The 15,056-nt window shown below is 39.8% G+C and overlaps 1 protein-coding gene across 3 annotated transcripts in view; it reads right to left on the bottom strand.

Moving 5' to 3' along the window:
* Positions 1–15,056, bottom strand: part of LOC129768003 (kinesin light chain-like) — a 350,655-nt gene that overhangs the window by 284,939 nt on the left and 50,660 nt on the right. The window lies entirely within an intron of this gene.

Here is a 15,056-nt window from a genome sequence, read left to right on the forward strand (position 1 = left end):
GGCAAACTTGGATAGTTTCTGCTTGCGAATCTCCTCCGGAACGTTGAATTTGTCCTCTGCGGAGAAGAACAACAGGCCCGTCAGCTGACGAAAGTCTGCTTTGACGTAGGTTTCGTCGTCCATTACCAGGCAATGCGGCTTCGTCAGCATTTCGGTGTACAGCTTCCGGGCTCGCGTCTTCCCCACCATGTTTTGCCTTTCGTCGCGGTTAGGAGCCTTCTGAACCTTATATGTACGCAGGCCCTCCCGCTGCTTGGTCCGCTGGACGAATGAACTTGACAAATTCAGCTTATTGGCGATATCCCGGACCGAACTTCTCGGATCACGTCTAAACTGCTTAACTACGCGCTTGTGATCTTTTTCACTGACGGAGCATCCATTTTTGCCGTTCTTCCCCTTCCGGTCGATGGTTAGTACTCTGCTGACCGTGGATTGGACGATTCCCAGCATCTTACCGATGTCCCGATGTGACAACTCCGGATTCTCGAAATGAGTGCGCAGGATTAATTCACGACGCTCTTTTTCGTTCGACGACATTTTTCCAAATTTACGAAAAATTGACAGTGAAGCATGGCCAACGTGATCTATACACTCTTATCTGATTATAAGCGAAAGCTGAAGATATAATTCCTAAAAATTAAATTTCTACAGCGTTTTTTCCGTGATGCAATTTGATGTGACACACCCTTTATGCAGTCATTTTACGTTAATGTTTTATGTACATTTTATGTAAGTTGTTGTACCTTGCGGCAATATTTACTGCCGTCACTACAGAGGCGAAGCAGCCCAGGAGGCTGAAAGCCTCTCAAATAATCAAAAAAAAGCAAACTATATTTCTACTAGCATATATTAACATGTTTCCATAATTCTATGGTTAATAAAATAGGAAACTGATTACTCGCGGTCGACTCTAGTTTAGAAGGGTGATACATTTTCATTAGGAAAAGGATGGGATGTAAGGATATGTGTGTTCACACTCACACTGACACTTCACACTCAGTTCTCAAAACTATCCTTACATCTAATATGTATTTACAATTTTACTAATTCTAATGTTAGTAGGAAGGAAACCGATAGCTCGCGAATAACGAAAAGGTGGGGAAAAGGATGCATAAACAATCACACTCGAAGATCGATTGCTTTAAGGAAAACCTATATTTGGGACATGTAATCAAGGTCTAACCGAGCCAATACATCTCTCGCCGGCACATTGGGCTGCTTCCCTCGAGCCCGAAGGGAATTTTCTAAATTCGATGTGGCGATAAAATACAACTCGCACGACCAAACAACGTGTTCGATGTCGTGGTAACAATGGCCACAAACGCAGATATTGCTGTCGGCAAGATTAAAACGAATAAGTAGCGCGTCTAACGAACAGTGATTGGAAATAAGTCGGGAAAAGGTGATAAGATAATCTGAAATTCCATGGATATCCTGCTTCATGGACAGACCAAAATGCACAGATGAATTGATGTAGTCAGGAAAACAAACACGGTTGGGAGTATACGAAGAAGGACCAACATGCATGGAGATGAATTCATGATATGTACTCATGAATCCGGAGCGAAAATTTAGCTCGATAAGCTGTTCAAAATTTCCGATCACCAATGGATTCATGACCTTACACCGAAGGAGGAACCGAAGAGATAATAAATTGAAGCGATCTTTTAGTGGGAGTACGCCAGCCAAAACCTCGAGACTCATGGTATGCGTCGAGGGCATACATCCCAATGCACAAAAGTCCAGGAGATGCATTTAAGTGGAAATTAGCATTTAGAGCTCGACAGTTATTCTCTAGACAAAAACTGTCTTCGACAAAGTTGTTACATATAATAGAGAAACATTTCACATTTTCATGTTATCAAAAATAGGATGACCAACATTTTCGATGAAATAAAAAATCTAATTTTCTTATCTGGAGGTAAAAATAGTTCGACAATGTTGTAGTCCCAGTTATTTGAGAAATCTTTGTAGAACAAATTTTTTTTCTATCTCTTTAATAACCGATATAGCGCCTTTTTCCTAAATTGCGTTGGGGTCACCATTTAAAAACTGTTAGTTAGTATGTTCTAAAAGTCTTTCGAAGACAGTTTTGATGTAGAATTTGAAATATAAAAGTTAGAGTAAAATGACCATTTTGTAACTAAGTGTAACTTAGTTAAAATAGAACTTTGAGTGAGATATTTATTCTTTAGACAAAAATTGTCTTCAACAAAGTTGTTACATATGATAGAGCGCACATTTTTATGTTATCAAAAATAGGGTGACCAAAATTGTCGATGAAATAAAAAATCTAAACGGACCACCCTAATCTACTATCGAGTGAGATGGTTATCAGTTGAAAGGAGATGAGGAGATTAGTCTACACTAAACCGGGCAAGTGAACGCTTCACGTTGGTGCGGTTAAGACGATAATTATTACATATATTTCTGGTAAACTATTCCAGAATAAGTATATTCGCGAGTGGTGAAGGTTATCTGGTGGGGAAGTTTTGAGGTCAAAACAACAAATAACCATTACATCTGGGGACTCAATCGGTATGCCCACCATCCCCATATGGTGATTTTGCTGAGAAACGATTTCGATTTTACAGTGAAGATTACACAGTTACAGTGAAGATTACAAAAGAATCGAAGTCGAGAAACTACAGTGAGTACGGTTTGGAGAAGAAGAGGAGTGAAGATGAGCTGTGGGGAATAAGATGAAGCTTTTGTGAGTGATGAGCGGAGTGATATCGATAGTGAGAAAGTAGAAGTTAAACAATCAAACATAATACGTATAGAAAGAGATGTTGAGATATGAATACATACGAGATACGAGGATCTTCTTCTTCTTCAATGACACTAACGTTCCTAGAGGAACTTCGCCGTCTCAACGTAGTATTACTTGCGTCATTTTTATTAGTACTTAGTTGAGATTTCTATGCCAAATAACATGCCTTGCAATGCATTCTGAGTGGCAAGCTCTAGAATACGCGTGATCCCGTGATACGTGATACGAGGATGCAGGACGCAAATACTGATTTATCTTGGCTCAGTTTTCCTAACCCACCAACAGTGCTGCTACGCATACACCGAGTACAATTCGCATCTACCCCATTGAATGAACGGGGTGATTCTGGGGCAACTGATAGCGATGGACATGTAAATGGTCAAGGCGTTACGCCAAATTTGCAGTCCACTGGCACCAATGTACAAACACAATATCAGCCCTTTTTGATGATAAACGATATATATATTTTTATCAAGGCTCATATGGCCTTGATAAAAATATATATTTTGGAAAAAAAACCATGATGAAGAAGCAGGAAATGTAGGAATACAGCGTGAAAATACTTCAGTCAGAGCCTCCGGCGAGATCTCAACTGTAGGAGCGCCAGGTTCATCGAATACGACTACGACAGACAGTTTACTTCAGCAGAACTTGCAAAGCAATGAAGCTCTGATGAATAGGGTACAAACCCTGCACAATCGGATAAATGTATTGGAACAAAGTTGGCAGAAAAATAATCTCGTACCAACGGCCGTTTTGCCGCAACCGGTCGGGATCCCAAACTGACGGAAAGTAGTTCCAGTTGGTTCTTTTGGTGAGCTCCTTCCTACGATACATCCTAATTTTACCCAGATGGGTAATCGTTCTGGCGGTCGTTTTAATAGTAACACCGAAATGACATACGTCCCTAGCATGAGTTATATTCCGATTCAACATAGCGGTTGGTTTGTGCCATCTATCACATCGAATACTGCGAACGCGGGAAGTTTGGGTTGGCAGATGAACAGTGGATGGAATACGAACAGTGAAGGACCACATCGCAATTGCAATCAACCACCGCAAGGGATTCCCAACAATAGCTCCACAATCCCAAAATGCCGCATGTGGAAATAATCTAGGGCCGAAAGGACAATCAACAAGAAGCAGTTTATTTCCGAAACCAATTTTTTCAGGCGTTCAAAATGACCTGCATCCCGTAGAGTTTTTAACGGATTTCGAACGTTACTGTTATCACCAGAATCTGACTTCAATGGACAAATTACCAGTCGTTTTGTTATGTTTAACAGGAGAAGCGTGGACGTGGTCAAGGGGATTTCATTATATTAGGCTGTCAAAAAAGTCCTGCGGTATTTCCGCGAGGTGTCGTTGTAAGCGCGTAGTTCTAGTTGTATTAATTGTATCGAGTCATACTATAGCTTGTTGGAAAGGTATTTTTGCGCGCTGTAATATAGTCCTTGACAGTGTTTTGTTTGGTTAAGTCGTTCGTGAGTTTAAGCGTCGCAAATATGGAGCAAAATAAAGAGAAAATCCGACATATTTTACAGTACTACTATGACAAAGGCAAAAATGCATATCAAGCTGCCAATAAAATTTGTGCAGTTTATGGACCCGATACAGTTTCTATTTCCACCGCACAACGATGGTCTCAACGTTTTCGTTCTGGTGTAGAGGTCGTCGAGCCGAGAAAGACCGGCATAGTAGCAGCCGTAGTATTGGCCAAGAGCTGGGGATAAGTCATCAAACCGTTATTAACCATTTGAAGAAGCCTGGATTCACAAAGAAACTCGATGTATGGGTGCCACACACGTTGACGCAAAAAACATCTTTGACCGTATCGACGCATGTGAATCGCAACAAAATCGACCCGTTTCTGTAGCGGATAGTGACTGGCGATGAAAAGTGGGTCACTTACGACAACGTGAAGCGCAAACGGTCGTGGTCGAAGCCCGCTGAAGCGGCTCAGACGGTGGCCAAGCCCTCATTAACGGCCAGGAAGGTTCTGCTGTGTGTTTGGTGGGATTGTCAAGGAATAATCTAGTATGAGCTGCTTCCCTATGGCCAAACGCTCAATTTGGACCTGTACTGCCAACAACTGGACCGCTTGAAGGTAGCACTCATGAAGAAGAGGCCATCTTTGATAAACAGAGGCCGCATTGTCTTCCATCAGGACAACGCCAGGCCACACACTTCTTTGGTGACGCGCCAGAAGCTCCGGGAGCTCGGATGGGAGGTTCTTTTGCATCCGCCGTATAGTCCGGACCTTGTACCAAGTGACTACCACCTGTTTTTGTCCATGGCGAACGTGCTAGGTAGTCAGAAGTTAGCCACAAAAGAGGCCTGTGAAAATTGGCTATCCGAGTTTTTTTGCCAATAAGGAAGCGAGCTTCTATAACAGGGGTATTATGAAGCTGGCATCTCGTTGGGAACAAGTCATCGAACAAAACGGCGCATATTTGACTTAAAACAGATGGTTGTAACTAATTTTATGAACAAATGAAAATTCAAAAAAATACCGCAGGACTTTTTTGGCAGCCTAATATATATGCAGATATTAAAGCAACTCAGAAACACATTTTTATAGAGTTATAACCATTTATATAAAAAAGCTGTTGCGTTATACAATTTATTACACTAAAAAAATGAAAACAATATCTAAACAGTTATATAGGTAAAATCAACCTCACTAACCAGTTTTAGTAAAAACTCTTCCAGTTTTCCCTAATACTCATTGAGTAGGGGGAGATGCAGTGACCTGACATTGGTTTCCCGAGGTAGAATTTTACTGAAGAAGCATGTCATAGGATATATGTATAAAGGGTGTGTCACATCAAGTTGCATCACGGAAAAAACGCTGTAGAAATTCGCCCAGTAGACCGATCCTTTTGAAAATTTTAGACAGTAAAATAAAAACTATTAAACAACTTTTGGCATTTTCTTTTTATTCATACTTTGAGCTCAAGCCGTATGCTCGCACCTTCCTCTTTACCCCGTCCATAAGGTTCTGTACAACGTCAGGTTGTAGTTTTTTTTAACCGAAATCCATTTTCTCTTGAAGTCCGCCTCCGATTTGACAACTTTTGGGTTTTTCCGGAGGGCCTGCTTCATAATCGCCCAATATTTCTCTATTGGGCGAAGCTCCGGCGCGTTGGGCGGGTTCATTTCCTTTGGCACGAAGGTGACCCCGTTGGCTTCGTACCACTTCAACACGTCCTTTGAATAGTGGCACGAAGCGAGATCCGGCCAGAAGATGGTCGGGCCCTCGTGCTACTTCAATACTGGTAGTAAGCGCTTCTGTAGGCACTCCTTAAGGTAAACCTGCCCGTTTACCGTGCCGGTCATCACGAAGGGGGCGCTCCGCTTTTCGCAAGAGCAGATCGCTTGCCACACCATGTATTTTTTGGCAAACTTGGATAGTTTCTGCTTGCGAATCTCCTCCGGAACGCTGAATTTGTCCTCTGCGGAGAAGAACAACAGGCCCGCCAGCTGACGAAAGTCCGCTTTGACGTAGGTTTCGTCGTCCATTACCAGGCAATGCGGCTTCGTCAGCATTTCGGTGTACAGCTTCCGGGCTCGCGTCTTCCCCACCATGTTTTGCCTTTCGTCGCGGTTAGGAGCCTTCTGAACCTTATATGTACGCAGGCCCTCCCGCTGCTAGGTCCCCTGGACGAATGAACTTGACAAATTCAGCTTATTGGCGACATCCCGGACCGAACTTCTCGGATCACGTCTAAACTGCTTAACTACGCGCTTGTGATCTTTTTCACTGACGGAGCATCCATTTTTGCCGTTCTTCACCTTCCGGTCGATGGTTAGTACTCTGCTGACCGTGGATTGGACGATTCCCAGCATCTTACCGATGTCCCGATGTCGATGACAACTCCGGATTCTCGAAATGAGTGCGCAGGATTAATTCACGACGCTCTTTTTCGTTCGACGACATTTTTCCAAATTTACGAAAAATTGACAGTGAAGCATGGCCAACGTGATCTATACACTCTTATCTGATTATAAGCGAAAGCAGAAGATATAATTCCTAAAAATTAAATTTCTACAGCGTTTTTTCCGTGATGCAATTTGATGTGACACACCCTTTAATAAGAATTGATCTTTTTTAATGGGAAACATTCCTACTAGAGATAGGGAAAATCCAACCAAGGATTTTCCAATAGAATTGTTGGAATTTTCCATACTAATGGAAAAAACCCTAAACTCGTGGCACGCAGCGAACAAGATAGTTTTAGTTTTCTTAGAGCACTGTACATCCTCTGTGAAGGAGTAGGGAGAAGGATAAAAAATAAAGTAAAAGGGAGTCGAACGTCAGCTACGCGGGAGGACAAACGTGTTGTTATTTTACCATAAAAGAAAGTGCCTTGGACGCTCGGTCCGCTACAGACCCTTCTTCTTCTTCTTCTTCAATGGCACTAACGTTCCTAGAGGAACTTCGCCGTCTCAACGTAGTATTACTTGCGTCATTTTTATTAGTACTTAGTTGAGATTTCTATGGCAAATAACACGCCTTGAATGCATTCTGAGTGGCAAGTTCTAGAATACGCGTGATCACAGTGCAAGTCGGAGGAAATTTCTTTGACGAAAAATTCCCCCGACCAGAACGGGAATCGAACCCGAACACCCGGCATGTTAGTTATGACGCTAACCACTCGGCCAAGGGAGCACAAGAGCCTACAAGCATCTTTTTAGGATTTTGTTGCATTCGGGTTAAATTCCATTCGGGTATATGTTGCATTTAGGTATTTGTTACATTCGGGTGAATGTCGTTCAGGTAAACGTGTTTCGGATGAATGGGACACAACCCTTCCAGGAAACGGCTCGACCGATTTTGATTAAATTATACTCAAAATACTTGGTAGGTATGAGAATAGGTTGTAAACTATATATGATACCGGTAGGATACCGATAACCATACATTAAATACCGAATAGGGTGTCTCTATGCAGAAAAAAAGATCTGGGTATTTTTTCCAAAAATTTGACTTCATACCATACATATAACCTTTAATTTTGACCACAATTCCCTATTTTTAATTGCGATTTTATTATTTTTGTGTCAAAAATATTCTAATAATTTAACCGTTGTTCGTTTTTTCAACAGAACGAATTTATTTAAGTTGTTCAATGGCGTAACGCCCGCTTCATTGAACATCCATCTACAAATACACAAGTAACATCAATTCATCTAAATCCGGGAGCATCTCCGACGAGCTGGAAGCCTTTTTCAATGAGCACAATGAGTTATCGAAATTCTTCAAATCACATTTGCTCGGATTACAAAATGACAATCACGCTATTGCCATCAACCCTGATAAAACATCAGCTGGAGAGCACGTGTGTAGATCCAAAGCACAAGCGTTGCTGGAATCATGATAGCACGGTGACACGAGAAATTTAATGCGAAGAAAAAACAATAATCTGGAATTCATCGTTGACACACACCGTTCATACGACCCTCGCTATGTTCTCCTTCAATGGCACTAACGTTCCCAAGGTTTGCCTTTTCAACGTAGTACTACTTGCGTCATTTTTATTAGTAAATAGTTGAGATTTCTAGGACGAACAATACGCCTTCTGGAGTGGCAAGCTCAAGAATACGCGTGACTACAGTGCAAGTCAGAAGGGTTTCTTTAACGAAAAATCTCTTGCATAAACATTAGACCAACGAGACCCAGTCACAGATACTTAATTCATTATGAACATCATTTCTCATTTTGATTTAATATTTATGAACATGCGACGAAACAAACAGAGGGCGCGCTCGAAGGATTTTTATGTTTATCATATGGTGATTTGACATGGTCAAGAAACGCCAATTCAAGATATCGTAAGCTGTGCCAACAATTTATGGTCGACATATACGCGAAGGTAGAGATTGAACGACTGCAATTCTTACTACACAATCAACAAAAGCGGTGCGTGGAATAATACATTCACTTGCGAGACACTATCATGAGCAACGTCGACACAGCTTTAGTTATAGCCAGGCCAAAGCGCAATGCATTGTCATGACATTGCGCGTGTGTTCAAACACAAAATGAAGTTCGATCGTATTCGTCCCCACATATTGTTGGTTGTATTCTGTTGAATACAACTTATTTTGACCATTGTTTCGCGACAAGGCGATCGAATTTAAGAGTGTAAAAGTCGATTTCGATCGAATTGTAAAATCCGATCATTCATATGCATATATGAATATTGAGTTCTACAAATCGGTGAAGAGTAATAAAAACATCCATGAATAAAGGAAGCAATATGGCTGTGTTTCAAACTTAGATTAGCGATGTGAATACTCCTCGATTGAATGACAACGATAAAATAACGCGATTCCAAACAGGCCGATTAATCAGCTCCATTGAAGTTAGCTGGCGTATCGCTGTTTTCCAATTTATGAACGAGACCAAGCTGTTATAAACTAAGCCATGTTGAAAATCACATGCACGTATTTTCTAACAAGGAGACAGCAATAAATATTGATTTTCTATATTTCATTTTTTCTACTTTACGACAAACTTATATTACTTTTTTCAGTTGACGTTTAACTTTTAAGAGATCAAACATGTCAGTTACGTTAATGAAACACACCAAGAAACATCACATAACCTTTCGTTCAAATCATTTAATTCGTTTTTTTATCGGTCACATTCGATTTATTTTAAAGATCGTTAAAATATTCAAACACACTTACAATACATTAGTGTGTTTTATTCAACACCCAAAATATTCACTAGAAATAATTTATTTGGCAGAACAACGTTTGCCTGGTCAGCTAGTATACAATAAAAACATTATACACCACATTTGTAAGACCTATTTTCGAATACTGCAGCATTGTATGGATTTTTATTTTAATTCAATTTCTTTTGTATGCGCTTCGTAAATTAAACTGGATATCATTTCCTCATACGAAGCACGCTGCATGATCATCAACATGCAAACACTTCTTTTTACAAGATATTATTTCACAACGCGTACAGTCAGCGGAACTGTTAACTGGCTTAAACTTTTATAGCGAATTCGTTTTTGTTCAGTTTCAACCCCAGTGCCGCACTAACTGCTGTCAAAACGTTTTTTTATTCACTCAGTTTCGCACTCAGTGTCGCACTAGTTCGCCCCGAAAGCTGTTAGTTTCGCACTGAGATGTTTCACGGGTTGGCACTCGGGTTCACCAATACAACTATACTGATCTGTCAAGTTCCGAATATTGTTTTGGAAAATCTAAAAATAAAGACTATGAAAATGGAAAACCTGCTGCTTTTGCTTTTGTATTATTGGAATCGTAATCCAATTCGGATTCTGATTTTGAAGAGTATATTCGTGTAGACGGCATTAAGCTACGTGTGCTTTCATTGGGAGGTGAAAATAATGATGAATATTCAGGTGGAATAAATTTCAAAATCAAAATTATGAATGAACATTTACTTTAACGTATCGAATATTTATTTTATGTGATTAAATAAAAGTTTTTTTTCTGATATCGCAGAATATTGAACGAAAACTGTGTCTAATGATGGTTTTATATTATAATAGTAATTATTTGTGGAACAAACAGGAAATGCATCGACAAATGGTTAAGTGAGTGTCAGAACTACATGTGTTAGGTAATCAAACAATATTAAGTAAAAATTTTCATTCAAACTTTTATATGTTTAAACTGCACTTGGCCCTTCTGATCTGATGGAGAACAATTTACCTCCCAAGCACTAATATCACCACCAGACGTCGACACTGTACATTTGCCGTCGTAAATATAAACAAATCAGACTATATAACGCACACCAACAAACCACCGCGTTCGTGAAACTGAAAACGTTTTTTTATTACAGAGTCAGTTTGGCACTGACTCAGTTTTAAAAACGAATTCGCTATTATATACCAGGACGTCAATAAGGAACAAGGAGCTTATCCCAAATAAAAGCGTCTAGAACAAATGATGTAAGCAACGCTCCTGTAAATCGCATGATGCTTATGTACAATCGTCATTGCGACAAAATTAACATCACAATGAATAGAGAGCAAATTAAAAACATGTGCCGTGGAAATAACAATTGATATATAAGAAAACATTGTAATAAAACATCAATCAAATTACAAGATAAATAAAGAAATAAATCAGTTCTAATTTTTGAAAAATTCAATGAAAATGATTGAATTATGTTATTTAAATGCTTAAAACACGTAGTCCCGTCTCTTATTAAACAATAACATAAATTGTTTTTAACAGCAAGTCCCTGATTTTGACTCCGAAATTCCGAACTAAGAAAAATATGTTGGCTTAAAAAATGCAACATAGATCAAAACAAAAGCCGATACAAAAACCCAACGAATCGTCCGTCTCCGTCAATTATTCTTTTCTACAAATCCTGCCGATCGTATTCGATGAACGGTCACTGAGTCGTCTCTGTCGGTGTATGAGAATGTTTCCATAAGAATTGCATGGTAGAATAATTGACGTAACGTAACGTGACGTGGATTATTTATTTACTTGTCTTCGAAATTAGTCGCACAGACACTAATCCTATTTTTAAAAATGTTCTTGGATATTGGAAGTCAAAATCTACAAACACTTCGTTAAAAAGACGACAGCAAACATTAAACGGGTTGTTTTGTCCGTAAGTAGTACGATGAACTGTTAGACGAAGGAAAACGGCACGCCGCGTTGTTCTAGCCGGGACGTTAAAGTTTATTTTTTCCAGTAACTCAGAGCAATCCACATTGTCGCGAAGAATGTCGAAAATAAATAGACACTGCAGCAGAGCTCGTCTACTCGCCAAGCTCGGAAGGTGTATCAGAGCACAACATTGCTCATACGGTGGTAGGCGAACCGGATCATTCCACGGAAGAAAACGAAGCCCATAACGAATAAAGTTCCGTTGAATTCGCTCAATGCGGTTGATTTGAACGGAATGGTATGGCGCCCACACAAGCACACCATATTCAAACACACTGTGTACTAGGGCACAAAAGATCGTCTTCAGACAATAAACATCCCTGTACTGCTGCGTGTTCCGTTTAATGAAACCAAGCGCTGAGTACGCTTTGGCTGTTGTTGCTGCTATGTGCTGAGTAAAATTCACCTTACTATCGAGTAGCACACCGAGGTCCTTTACAGTGCTGACTCTAGCTATGCTGGTTGTAGACATTTTATAGTCGAATATTATTGTGCTTCTTGTCCGACAGAAAGAAATTGCGCTACACTTTCGAATATTTACCTCCATTCCATTCAGTTTGCACCAGCCCAACAATGCATTGATATCAGCTTGGATGGCATAGCATTCATCTAATGATGAGACTACTTCAACGTAGAACTTCAAGTCGTCGGCGAACATTACCTTCAGGAAATTGTCCACCTCGAGAGAATGTGGCACTCTATCAAACGCTTTGGTAAAATCAATGTAGATGGCGTCGACTTGCTGTCGCTTCTCCAGGGCGGCGACCAATGAAGAGATATAAACCATTTGTTGTAGTCGAGCGTTTTCTCACAAATCCATGCTGGTGTTCAGAAATGATACGATGCACGTGCAGATAAAGAGAATCGTATATGAGACTCTCCAAGGCTTTAGGCAAAAAACTCAAAATAGAGATGCCACGGTAATTTTCGAGGTTATGTATACTACCAGCTTTATATACAGGAGTGGAGCGATTGAAGAGGATGGTCGTCGGGACGGCAAGCGAGTCAGCACAATTCTTGATGAATAGCGGAGATAGACGATCTGGTCCCGCGGCTTTGGTAACATCCAATCGTTGTATTTTGTTCAGCACATCACCGGAAGAAAAATTTAAATTATATTTTCTTCTGTGCGATGAATGTAGTTGCTAAAGCATCGCGCGTGCAAAGAGTTATTTTCGCTCTCTAAGTCACGAAGCTCAGGTTTGCGCAGTTTACTCCTCGATCGAAAATAACGTTTCTTTGCTTTTCGAAGACGATTTCTTAAATGCTGCAACTCGTTGTTACACCACGGCTGTCTCTTCCCACCGCATCGGCGTCGATTCTTCACAGGGACGTCATCTAGGATTATCGAAAGTACTTGACTGGTAACGTGACGTGGATGTTGTATTGAATCGTACAATAAGAACGTTGAGGAAAAGAACATCCACGTTACGTCAACGTCTTCATCAATTGTAGCAGCACCGTCGCGTCAAATGCCAAACGAATGATTTCTCGCGTATTAGAGACGAATGAACTCTCAGAGTTTAAAGTCTCTCTAATTCAATACCTTCCTTCCTTCCTTCTCGCGTAACCTTTGAAAAGGTCCTATGTAACAAATGTAAACAAATCGAGTTAATGGATGTATTGCAAAAACAATCGTTCCAGTATCCATCCTCTTCACCTTTTAATCACCGATAAACAAATGTCCAATGTACACTCGACTGTTACTTCGGACGCCACTTTCCTCCGACGCTCGATATGTCTGAAGTATGAAGTATGCATTTTTTTGGGGTTTTGTTTGGGTAACAATTACACACGTAACAATTACACACGCCAACATGTTTTGTTTTTATGAACAGGGGATGTGGGGCAATACAGACATATTAAGCAAAACTTCAATTATATCTTTCGAAACTCATGTTTCTCCAAAATTAAATACAGTTTCTTCCATTTCAATACACTGTTTTTCGAATAATTCGGGTGATTGTTTTCCAATGCTTTTACTAAAATTAAAACAGACCGAAAGGTAGAACATTTTTTGAACTTCAATTATCTTTCGAAACTCATATTTATTCAAACTTAAATACAGTTTCTTACATTTCAATATACTGTTTTTCGAATTATTCGGATGATTGTCTTCCAATGTTTTTACTAAATTTAAAAAAGTAATAATTTTTTAGAATTTTTTTTCGATGATTACCCGCATGGACATATAGTGGAGGGAATATGGACAGGTTTGTAATATTTACGTATGTATCTTCTAAATTTAATGAAAGGAAGGGAACAGGGTTGAAAATTTATGAAAACTAACGATGAGATTATTAAAACTTAACAATTTATAATTTCCCGTGTTATCCGAGCGTCGTCTATAGACGACATCCGCGCGACGTCCTGTATGTACGAGTGTCGTCTATAGACGACATCCGCGTGACGAGCTGTGTGTGTACGAGCGTCGTCTTTAGACGACATGAAATTCATACTGCTCTTCGATCACACCAGCGCGATGTGCATACTTTTCGGCGCAGTGCTGCGTACAGCGGTAGCATTTCGCCGTAATGAAAGGGTTAAATTGCAATGCCCTCTTCCGAATCAGCATGCCTAGAATCAGTTCTAAATTTTGAATTATATTAATTAAATGCTTTAAACCTGTAGTCCCGACCATTATTCATCAATAATAATATATAGACTGTTTTTCTCAGATAGTCGCGTATGATTTTGACTGAAAAATTTGAATCTGGGAGATATGTTGACATTAAAAATGAAACCAGAATCAAAACAAAAGCTGAGACACGAATGCCAGCAAAAAAAAACAACGAGACGTCCGTCACCGTCAATTAGTCTTTTCTACAAAACCTGCCGGTCGTTTTCGTTGAACGTATGTTGACGGGTCGTTACGTAAATTGACTGTTTTTCAATGACTTCGGGAAATTTATTCTTGCTGTTCTAAATTGGGAGTTGTTAACACGAAAATAGATCCTAAATGAATAGTTTTTTATTTTTTCGCGCTCAAAATTCAGGCATGTTGCCAGAAGTGATAATTTATTGTTTTTTTTTTTTTTTTTTAATTCGTTTATTTTTACAGGCTCAGTTACTTAAGTTTAAAGGAGCCGAATTCTTAAATATATTTTTAAAACTATATATATATATAGAAACAATTTTCTTACATCTATGGTTAGTAAGGTGGAAAACCGATTACTCGCGGTGTACTCGAGTTTAGAAGGGTGACATATTTTTAGGAGAAGGATGGGATATAAGGAAATTGTAACAATGTTGATGAGCACTCAATTCTTAAATTTATTCGTATATCTATAGTTTATTTACATTTCAACTTATTCTACTATTTATAGCAAGGGGACGAATTACCCGCAAAGGAAGGAAAGGAGGGTATTAGGATGTAGGGACAATCACACACGAAGATCTATAGCTTTAAGGAAAACATATATATGGGACATGTAATCAAGATCTAACCGAGCCAACACATCTCTCACCGGCACATTGGGCTGTCTTCCTCGGGCCCGAAGGGAGTTTTCTAAATTCGATCTGGCGACCAGATACACCTCGCACGACCAAACAATGTGCTCGATGTCGTGATAACCTTGGCCACAAACGCAGAGATTGCTGCTGG

Source organism: Toxorhynchites rutilus, chromosome 2 (assembly GCF_029784135.1).
Source record: "Toxorhynchites rutilus septentrionalis strain SRP chromosome 2, ASM2978413v1, whole genome shotgun sequence".
Taxonomy (NCBI): domain Eukaryota; kingdom Metazoa; phylum Arthropoda; class Insecta; order Diptera; family Culicidae; genus Toxorhynchites; species Toxorhynchites rutilus.